Here is an 11,876-nt window from a genome sequence, read left to right on the forward strand (position 1 = left end):
CCACGATAAATTAAAAGTTTCCTTGTATGTAAATTTATATAAAAACTTACTGAAACTCAGTTAAGATAAGCATGAAATCTTTAATTGTCTTCGTAACTTCAATTAAATCAAAACATTGACAGCAATTTTCAACCTGGAAATTCGCCAACCGAATCTTCTCCAGTAAAACGATTGAAATGCCATACAAACGGCTTCCTGGTTTGGTCAAGAACGAAAACATGTAAATCAAGAAAACTCCGGCGAACATCGTCGAAGCCTCAAAAAAGCAAAGGTGAGGAAAGCTAGCATTATGTTAATTATGATTCGTTCCAGTGGCTGCTCTCGAACGTCGATCTACACGATCTGCTCGCTAACGCACAAAGAACAACACGATGGGGTCGAATATTGAGGCTACGTATCGTAAAAACATCCACAAGCGGGCAGAATCGTTCCATCATCATTTTAGGAAGCCGTTTTATGCTCGTCAAATCAGCGGCCGGCCCGGGTCCGACGATATGTATTGGCTCCGGTGGCAAACGGTGGAAAACGGCTCGGAAAGATTCATTTTCTGCCCGTCATTTCACCTGTTGTGGCGAGAGAACCCTATCCCCCGAAAGGCCGGGTGGGTCCACCTTCAAAACGCCCCGCAATGTGTTGTGCGAAAAACAAAAAAGAAAATGCAACAACCGGCGCAGTAATTGTTTCGTGGCCCGAAGCGGTATCTTGTAACGGGGCTGCGGGCTTCAGCACCCTCTTTCGCTTCAGAACGGATCGGAGCGCGAATGGAAATGCCGGCGAAAAGAATGCACGAATGGTGAAGAAGTGCGCCTTACGTAACCGCAGCTTCTTTGGAAACTAAGCCGAACCAACCGGCACATATTGATAACGTTGCACAACCGCGCCTCCAGTGAGCGGGTGAAGAGTCTTTCCCGGAAACCGATCCGCAGATGTGAGGCTGAGGTAGGGGAAAAATTGGGGCCAAGTTGTCGAGATGCCACTTTAATTACTTTCCTTCTCGAATTCCACATAAATTAGCATACCTTCGAACGGGCGGGCTTGCGCTGGCAGTTCGTCCATTTTCCCACCGGGACACCGGGTGCCATTTCCCAGCGGACAGAATCGAGCAGAGGAACGGAAAACTGTTTGTTTGCTTTTAAATGCCCATTGTCGGCCGGCTATCCGTCGGCAAGACTTTGTCTATTTCTGGACCGAAATTGTTTCCCGGTTTCGAAACACCTACACTCTCGGATGACACATAAATGAGTTTTGCCATAAAACAAAAAGACACTTCCCCTCCCGACCGTCTTTCAACAGTTTCGACCTAAGAAGGCGGAAAAGGCATCAGCAAGAACCGGCACGAATTCAAACGCGCGATGCAGCGAAACCCGAGAATAAACAGTAAAATAGATTCGTGGAATTTACAGCCTTCAACTCCGTTCCGTCCGCTCCGAGGCGTTTCAGAGATATTCGCGCGGCCCGGTACGCATATCGATGCGCATCGATCTTGGCGGACGTGCGGCTCCCTGGTTTAATGCTCCGCTTCTCTGAAAACCCACCGGTGGCCACATCAGTATGCCGGCGTGCGGAGTTGTTGGCGCTCGAAAATTGATGACCCGACCCGGTGGGGCGTATTTTCCTACGAAAACGTTGACCGTTGACGATTGTTTCGGTCACGGTGCAATGGCCACCGGACTCAGGGACTTAGCCGAATGGAAGGGTGACCGTTTAGTGGCGGTGACGACCGACCGAGGCGATGGCCTAGTGTGGCCCGTTTTTGGACGACGATTCAAGGCGCATAATCCAAAGGGACACATTTGAAGGGGAAAGTGCAACGAAACGTTATGCAACGGGGGAGGGAATTAGGATTTACGTTGTTTTGGCATTAGCTTATTTTTAGACGATCGTTAATTTAATTCTTTATGAGTATTGACTCGGAGATCTTCAACAAACCCATCATTTACTATTTACTTAAAGTAAACACACAAAATAAGTCGCCATTTTTTTATACATTTCCACATATAGCTCGATTGATCAACAACATCAACATTAACCTATTAATAGCGTTACTGTAAAATTGAAAATCAAATATTCGACAGTTCAATCAAAGCTTATCATTGTTTTACTTTATAATGGACTTGAATGATTCTGGCAGGCACAATCCTCTCAACTGAACCACCCCACTGCAGTAAGAAAGACACAGGAAAGGCGCCTGATAAGAAGGCCCTCGTCAGTTATCTTCAAAATCACCTGTGTCAGTTTCCTGCCTGTCCGCATGCTTCCTGCCGATAGGTCAAAACTTTGCAAATCAGTTCAAAATCTGGCACGTCACGAATTGCTCGAGCCCACTCGGAGTCCGTTATCGATGTGCGTCGTATTTTGGACGCTTCACAACTCACTGCAGCACGCAAACGAATTCAAGCGATTGATCATCGTTCATCATTACCATCAGGAAGGCAGGATGGATGAGCTAGATAAAGGCCAACTGGAGCCACTAATAAACCGGTCCGATGGCTATCGTCTAGGAACCAAGCGAGGTTTATCTTTTGTTGGTTTAAATGAATGACTAGAATAGCTCTGGGTTTACGTAAATTTTAGTTTTGTTGACGAATTAGAGGAAACTCGTCAAAATTAGATGCCAACCCTCTGACTTAAATTTACAGTAGGTTTATTATAAATAAAAAAATTAAATCAAAGTATTCATTTCGAAATTGAAAAACATAAAAGACAATTTTAGAAAATAGAATATTAATCACAAACGTTAAGTATCAGCAAGCAGTAAAACGCTACTCTAGTGTATACCAAACTCCCACCGGTACGCATGTGTGTCAGTTAGTTTGGAAAACAAAACATCGTCAAAGCGATGCAACGCGGTGCATATGCACTAATGCATACCACTATCGATCCCCACGAAGAGTGACGGAGAAAATGTGCAGCAAAAATAAATCGAAAAAAACCTAAACACAGCATTGGAACGCGCGTTCTTCCGACGACAGCTATGGTGGAACCTTTTTTGTTCAATGTGTACGTGTTTTCGTTGACTGTTACCGACAATAGCCTTTTTCCACTGTTTTGTACCACGCCGGAGGTTATGTTGACTCCATAAATCCAAATTAAAATGATTGCTGTACCTAAATCATACAAATTCTGAAACTAATTCTGCTACGTATGTTTGGGAACATAAAATTAAAACGATTATATACACAAAAGCATTGGTATACGATAAAGTTAATATCAACTTGTGCGTTTGTTTTGTGGATTTTTTTCCCACATTAAAGTATTTAGATGGGGGGTGCCCATGGCGCAGCGGTAGCGCGAGGAAACACCACACCACAGGTGTGGGATCGAATCTCGAGTCTGGCACCCTCCGGTATTACGAACGGCTGACCACCGATCTATAATATACCGTCTTTCGGTCACACAAACTCTCTTCGGAGAGAGGTCTTGTCCCACTAGGGGATGTCGTGCCACATATATAAAAGTATTTAGAATAGTTTTTATATTTGATGGTCTAACAAAATAATCCACATTATAAAATATCGGCATGAAAAACGGAACATTTTTCCTGACGGATTTAGGTAAGCATTTTTATTATGACTAAGCATAATGCATGAAGTAACTTTATGTTTTTTTTTAAAGGAAATTGAAGCTTTATTATATAAAAAATATTTACATGTGTAGAGTTTTTCCTTGACAGGTAAAAAAGAGCTACTAAGCATTTGCTTACATCTCTTGAAGAGATATTTAAACATTGTGTTATGGACTGGTTGTTGCTTTAAAACTTTAAGTTGATGTATTCTTATCTTCAGGACTTTTACAGTTTACAATTGCATTTTGGTTAAAACAACCCTCGCGGTACAGCCAGTGTCGTTGTGGACCGTTTTAGCCGCCACAGGTTTTCCAGAACCAGGTGCAACCGCGCTCAAATGTGTGTGTGAAGAAAAGCGGATTGCTTTCGTGGCTGGTGCACAATGGACCAACACAACCGCCGTCCGTTGTATCGTCGATGTGTGCGGGTTCAGCGATCGCACCGGCACCTTCGCGGTTCGCGGGCTCAACAAGTTTCCGACGCGTTCGCGGCGCTTAGTTGCGAGCATACTTTGAAGGTGAGTGGACGGCCACGGTTTTTTACGTCGAAGTCTTGAGACAAGTTACATTTTTTACACCAACAACTGACGTAGAGGAAAAAGGAACAAAATAAAAGCCTTAATGATCGAAGAATGTTGTGATCTAGTGCTCTAGACCTTTTCTTGCGTTATACTCTTTCTGGTGCTTAAAAACACGAACGCAAATCTTCCCATCACCGGTTTCGTGTTCCGTATGGTGCGAAAATTCTTTCGCGTATCCCAAGTAGGATGGGATTGAAGTGCATTTCTTTTCCCATTCCCTGCCGTTTCGCAGATTCACTTCCGTTAGTTGAACGAGGTAAAAGTGTGTGCTCTATAGGAAACTTGTTTTATTTTACACCCATCTTAATCGATCTTTCTAAAGGATCAAATCTACACTGTACGCCATTCGGTCTTTTTGAACAAGTACAGAAAGATACGTTTTGTTTGCACTAGTATTATCTCCTGAAGTGGCCACGTGCTTCAATAACTCCAGAGTGTAAATACGGGAAGAAAATATGCCCGGTGCTGATAAAACCTTAAACTGTAGTTTGTGGTGAAGGAATCGTTCAAGTGATTGAAGATATAATACTACAGGTTAACAAAAAAAGAAGATGCCAACCCATTTTCAGCTAGAGGCCTTTAGTTTTGTGGCGTAAGTTGTGTGCAGGATTCCTGTTTTTAAAACATCATTTTTTGGTGTCTCCTTTTTAGCAGTTTAGTGCGCAGTGGAAGAGATCCCAACCGTACAAAAAACGGTTAGGTGGTAAAGGTGAAATTTTGAGGTGGATAAAATCGAAGTGAGTAACCGACATCACAACTCGCCCCTCCCCACGGGAAAGGGACGAGACAAGTCCGAGTGAATCAAACGAAGGGTTGTGTTGAGTGTTGCGCAACCGTCACCGCTAAGAGGTTCGAGATCGAGGTGCCGTCTGCGATCGAGTACAATCTTTGCCAGCTTTACTCTTAGGAGCTGCCGGATACGCTGCCCAACGTGTGTGTGCGCGTCGTTCCGAGCCAGTGACCCGAAAACCGGCGATCGCCACGCCAAAAGAGTCAACGTCCTCGTTTGGTGTGGGCGAGTTGATTTCGGACCTACCGAAACCCGACCGCCAGAGCAATATCCTGTATTCAGGTAGGTGGGATGGGGCTTTCGAGGGGAGGTTCTATTGCTACTGTTGAATAATTTCCTATAGAGGACGCACCCTAGGGCAAGGAAAAGGGTAACCTACAATTGTCGAAGTCCTAATGACAGGTTGAGGATCGCTGAAGTTCCACTGGACTTCAAATTCTGGAGAAAACTTTCTTCTACATTTGACCGGAGGGTCTCAGAATTTTGTATTACGTTCAACCCCGTATCCAATGAACTCCCAACTGGTCATCCTGAGGGGTCACATTTTTTCTCCGTCTCACTCCCTTATGGGATCAGTCCTGCGATAGGACGCTTTTAGCCCTTTACCCTCTCGCGTGTTCCTTCCTACAGGTTGCCTCACTTGGGCCCTGGTGTGATTCTACCTTTTTTCCGTTTCACCCTTGTTTTGCTTCACTTCTTCCCATTACCTGTCGTAACGCTTTGGTTGGTTTCCCTGTACCGTACAATGTTCCTTGGGTTTTCATTCCTTTTCCTTCGATTTCGTCACGCAACCGCAAACACACGCATGGGAGGATGCGTTGCGGGAGTGGGATTGTTTCGGTCATTAGGAACATGAAGGGCCTTCAAGAATGCGGTGCCGGGGCCACTTCTTCGGCGCACCACGTCGACGTCTTCAGCACGTCATACAGGTTCGTTAAAGGTGCTTTGGTCCTCTTGCCCGTTCGTCCGCCTTCTGATGCCTGGCTTGTGTGCGAAGGGCACTCCTTCTGGTGCTCTAACGTGTGTGTGTGTGTGTGTGTGTCTGACCCAGGTGGCAAGAAAACCAGTTTGCTTCAGCCGCTCCTTCGTGTCCGCTTCACCGGGGGAATGGTGTGCATGTTGGAATAATTTCAATGCTGCCTCAGCGTTCGTTCGCGTTCCGAGATCGAGTTCGAGTTCGAGTTCTACTTCTTCTGCACTCGGAACAGGTTTGCCGGATCCTTCTCTCTTCCCGTGTGCCCAATCCTAACTTACGCTGAACCGAAGAACGAAGAAAGACGAGTGAAGAAGAAAAATTGCAATGCATTCACGGTTTCCGCATCGAAGCATTTCGAAAAAAGGCAATCACTTCGTTATCAATGGCCAAAGCGTTTCTCGCGCGTATCGTAGACTCCTTCTGGTTAATATAAGTTTCCTCTAGGGAAAACAAACCTAAGAGACGCATACCTTTTCCAACTCCCTTAGGGAGCTTAAGGAAAACAATTCTTTGAATGTATTGAATGCTCAAAGTCATTAGGAGGTTGTGCCAAGCTGTTTCATTGGGACTCGTTTGTTCGCCGGTGATCTACTTTCCGAATCGGGTGCATTACAGCATAATGTGTCCCTTCATGATGCGGAGTAATGTTGCCTCTCCACTTCAAAGAGATCTCCCTGCTCGTGTCTAAGTAAGGTGAACCGGAATAAGCGGGTTCTTGTTGAAGAATTCAAACAAAATGGTGTAACATAACGGATATGCGGATATGGACACGACAGTTCCATCAAAGAGACGTACATCGTGTGCCAGTTTGATAACGATCGGCATCGTTTCTTTTCTCACAAGCGATAGTAATTCTGTTAAGCTGCCATCGATGAGCAGCTCGTTTACGTTTACCGGGCGTTCTATTTTCCGCTTATCATCGATCGAGGTTTTGTACCTCCAAAGGCTTATCGCAAAGGTTTCATCCATTTGTTGGTTGCTATTGTATAGGTATTGTACTCAGATATCAGTGTGCCTTTCTTTGCCGTGGAACCACCAGTTGAGGTACATTAACACACTTGTTTGTTTTTCCCCAAAGTCTCGTCAACTTTGTCCAAGGCAACACGTGAGGACATTTTGATCGCCTTATCTGTAGAAACTCACTTGTTTTAGTCGATAATCTTCTTCAGGCGCTCTATTTTGTTACTTTATAGATAAAATATCTTTGTCTTGGATAGATAATCGAGGTCGGTGCCTTCAACTTCAACAAAATATTTAAATAAATATTAATTGGAAAGGATTTCTGATGGTAATGAGTCAGTCTATAGTTATTTACTACAGTATTCAATATAAGCAAAAATGAAGCGTTTCCTCAACAAAAACATACCATCTTAGTTGGCGGATGTGTGAACGATTTAAAAAAAAAACTTAAACTCGTCACGACCAACAGAATGTGAAGTTCTCAAACTTTGCCACCCATCCTGCGGTAAACATTATTTTGTTTACAACGAAACGCTCATCTATTAGCATATTTTGAAAAATTGTAACCCTCCCAGTCGACCGCCCCGACGCCGACGACAACGCAAAATTCATCATTTACACCTTCCGTATCGTGTTTCCTGATGTTGTTATCCCTCGGCCGGCGCACAAATTGTATGCAAATGATCGGTTTCCCTTCTTAGGAATTCCACCAGCTCATGAAAGACGATACACTACCTTCACGGTACCTCGCCACCACGTGGGTTGGGTCGGACGCGCCGCTTCCACCGAAAAGTTTGCCTTTATTTACCGTTTAATTAACATCCATTGACACTCCCGTGCATCATGTTACCTTTTTAGCGGGTTCGGGACGTTTGGCGTTTGGTCATTCTTGAAATCGATTCACTCCGTTCGGGGAGGGTGGAAAAACCGGTCGGAAGGAAAACCTTCATGCGTCGAGCGAATGTTTTGCTGCCGGCGGCCTTCACGTGGTCAGCGAATTTCGGTATCGATCGGCGTTACCCTCGGACCCCACCTCAAGCACCCTGCAGACGGAATGGTACGGAAACTCGTTTTCAATATCACTAATTCATCAAACGCGTGCAACCCGAAAGCCGGGGCCCCATGCTGTCGATGCAATGTCGCGCCGTGGTGCGGTTTTCCTCGCGGCACAAGGGGGTAATTTACTGTAAATTGAATACAGTTGGCGCTGGGGGAGGGAAGGGGCAGATTCTTGCCTACACACCACGGTCGATGAGCAGCACCATCGAACCATCGGTTTCGTGTGCAGGGCCGACCCTAGGACGCGACGCGTACCGTAATCGCGGATGCACACACGATCATGGTTCGCGTTCCACGGTTACATGGAACGTTGTTACTCGTCTCGTGGCTCGTTTTTTTTTGTTTTTGCTTCGTTTAGCAAAGAAACCGGAAAAATGCTCCCCTCCCCCTTTCCCGTACCTGGCCCTTACATGAAGTCGTGTAACGCTTGCCAAAGGCTGACCGATTGCATTCCATGTGCTGCACGAGAACAGAACTCAATCACGGCACGCAGTGCGCGAGAATGTGGTTTTTCCTTCCAATTTGTATGGGTGTACTGCTTTTTTTTCTTGTTTTGTTTGGTGCCATGGATTGATAAGCTCTTGAACAGCATCGGGCATCGGATGTCAAACGGTTTTATCATGTAATTGATGGTACTAACATTGGGTATTTCTTTCCTCTGTATAATAAGAATCTGTAGGACTGGCTTGTGACATTGATTTATTTCTTTATTATGCGTAGAAGTTCAACTGCTAACGATCAGTGTTTGTTTTTGAAATTTTGCAATAAAATTGATCGATTTGGACATTGCCATTTCGTTATGAAATTACTGCAAATCTAAAAGACATATTAAGAGATTAAAATTTATAGTTGATCTTATCCAAATTAATTTTTAAGAAACGATTTGCAAGAACTTTTCAATCGAACCAGTTCTTTCCATTATAGGAAAATCGGCTCGATTGGGTCAATCCAACGGTGTTCCGATCATAATTGGTTCGAGTCGATGGGGCTTTTGCAGTCGTATATTTACCGACTGTTGATACAAACTTACAACATCATCTCCGGATCTCTACCCCCCTTCCCCATTCCCCAGTAACCCCGCCGCGATCGTAGTAGGAGGGCGAGGATCGATCAGTTCAGGCGCGACAAATGGCGTTCGTCCAAAAAAGGAGCTTTCGGGTCGGGGAATGATAAATCGAACCGCCCAAAGTCGGATTGCAGGTGACGGGTTTGTTGCACCGGGGCGATGAAGTTTTCACGCCACCACCGTGACCACGCCACCGCTGACACACTGATCCACCTGAACAGATAGATAAAACGAAGTCAACGGAAAGAAAAACAACAACAAACGCGAGAGGGCGTAAGTGAATTAATACATACATCGCCCATTTCGGTGGACCGAACCGAACAAAACCAAACCAACCAACGGTTATGCAACGGACCAGTTTGGATTTGACGATTGTGACTCGGTGTTCATTCAATCGGAGGTGGAAAAAATAGCGCAAGCTTCTCGGGTCATTCGGTGCCCAAAAGGTACACATTAGATAAGAGCCTTCGAGCAAACAGTCGCTAAGGGGAGTCATATAAAACTGTCGTTAAAAATAATGCCATTCCCTCCCATTTGTAACGGCGATGAATGAAAGGCAATGCCACGGGTTTTTATTGATTTAAAATGGATAGATTAAGAGAATGGGAGTGATGTTGCGTTTAAATCTATTTCAAATCTGATGGGCTTGATATTGATTAATGAATGTGAATCAAAATTAATTTTCTTCAAAGGGTTTCAAAAGGTTTTTTATAGCATATTTAGTTCAGTGATTTAATTGATCTCCACCTTGGAGTAATCGTTGTTCAACATCATATGCCTTCTACTTGAAAGTTACTTTCATCGCTCGGTTTCTAGGTAATTCTAGCACCCTTAATTTGTTCTTTTCATTGGAGGAGACGCAATGACAACAACCTCGAAACGCGCTTGTACAGTCGATTAAGCGAACACAGATTACGATTGTCGCTTGCTGCGATCGCAGATTATAGTTCTATTCAGAGCGTGCCGTGCCGTTACAGATCCGGATCCGGTTCCGCGCCGGTCGCACCCGAAGGTGATGGGACCGGTGCGATCCGGGAGGACGCTTTGGCCGCGATTTACCCGTTACCGGAGCGCACACGGGGGACCGTAATTAGCGTCATTGTCGCTGCATAGATTTGAGGCGCGCATCGACAACTCCGGCTCCCTGCGTGGAGTTGTGTCGAGCTCGGTATTTATTCCGACGGTTTCAGGGACACGCTGACATAAAGCGAGGATTGTTTCGTGCGTAATGGACGGTTGGCAGATAATTCGCACGCCGAGGGAATGCACGGAATGGGTCGATTCGGGCGAGATAGTCTTTGGGTGACACCATCACACACCGACATTCGTTTGGGTAGAATTTAAGGCTGCGCACTTCCCACGCCTTGGAAACGTTGGTGAGGGCGGGCAGTAAATTATATCCTACAATTTGTGAATTTGAGAACGGTACACCGAAGGTGCAAATTAACAAACCCCATTCGTGTTTTAGACCAAATTTTATTTAATTTTTACTAGGAGTAACATGGAGGTTGAGCTGAATCCTTGAAACAAAGGAATAACAAAAAATAATAACTAGTAAAAAAAGATAAAAGTAGTTTTTAAACATTACTCTGATTGGTATAAATGTCTGATTGTATTATCTGATCTGTCTTTATTTAAAAGCATACCAGAATACGGATTGAGATCTTTGATAATTACTTCAACAGTACCAAGTATACTGTTCTTGTTATTGTTCATCATCTGATTTGATAATGTTTCGATTTAGCGATCATTTTATCTCATCATTTAAATCGTCTTTCACCTTCTGGACAATTGGAAAAAGTAATAACTGAGAAACGAAATATCCCACCGGAGACTTCTACACTTAATTACATCTGCTAACGATAAGCTGATAAACGATCGTTATAATGAACGTAAATGGCTACTACGGTGAAGTAACTACCAGTAGGACGAAAGGTTAGCAGAAAAATGAACCAGGCGAAAGGGGCGAAAAGTGGCTCACGCCCTCTTGAAAAAACGTTGGTCGAAGGGAAAACTAAGGAGACTAACGACGAGACGTAAAGAGTGCAACTCACCGAACCGTGACGGCGAAGAAAAAGTGTGTGCGGGAAAAGAAAAGCTGGGAAGGGCAATGTATGGCATAGGTAGATTTATGCAAATTCACCTCAATGTAAAGCACTCCGTCCCCGCGGTTGAAGGATCAGGTTGTTTTAATCTATTTCGGAACAATGGCAAGTGCAGCTGCTCCCTTTTCTCCCTCCCGGGGCCGGGCCCTTCGTGCTATTGTGTGCCACCTTTGGCCCTTTTCTCTGGAGCATTTCCATCCCGATCGATCAACGATGCTGATCTTACAGCCGCAAACGTTGCACCTCTGCGAGGTGGCGCTTTTCTTTTCGCGATGGCATACATTTCGCAGCGATTTCTTGGCCGCCTTTTTGTTCTTCTTCTTATTGTGATGCACGATAAAACTAAAATGTCTCAAGAAAGAAAGAGCACGACGGAAAGCGACCAACCAACTGGAGTGCTGGAGCAATGACAGTGTGCGAAAGATTTCCCTACCAACGAACACACCTGCACGAGCAAGTGTTTTCCACCGAGCAACAGTTGGGTGGCTCAAGGGTGGACGAACGTTTTGGGATTTTATGTGTGTTGCTTTTTCCCTGCCGCCTTTTTCCTTTTCCACTGCATTACGGTTCACCCCTGGGAAGCTAAATTGTAGGTCTCACCGGTGTTCCTTCGGCAAGTTCATTAGCGTCACCCTGCGGGGTGTGAGGGTAGCGCAAAGCCTTGTGTGAAACGATCGTGACCGTGGAAAACGAGTGAGTGTGTGTGGGGCTAGTTGTGCTTGCAGTACGTTTGATTGGGAAGCCTCCCGGTCGCTTGGGCTGAGGTATCATTTCC

The sequence above is a fragment of the Anopheles ziemanni genome, chromosome 2 (assembly GCF_943734765.1).
Source record: "Anopheles ziemanni chromosome 2, idAnoZiCoDA_A2_x.2, whole genome shotgun sequence".
NCBI lineage: Eukaryota > Metazoa > Arthropoda > Insecta > Diptera > Culicidae > Anopheles > Anopheles ziemanni.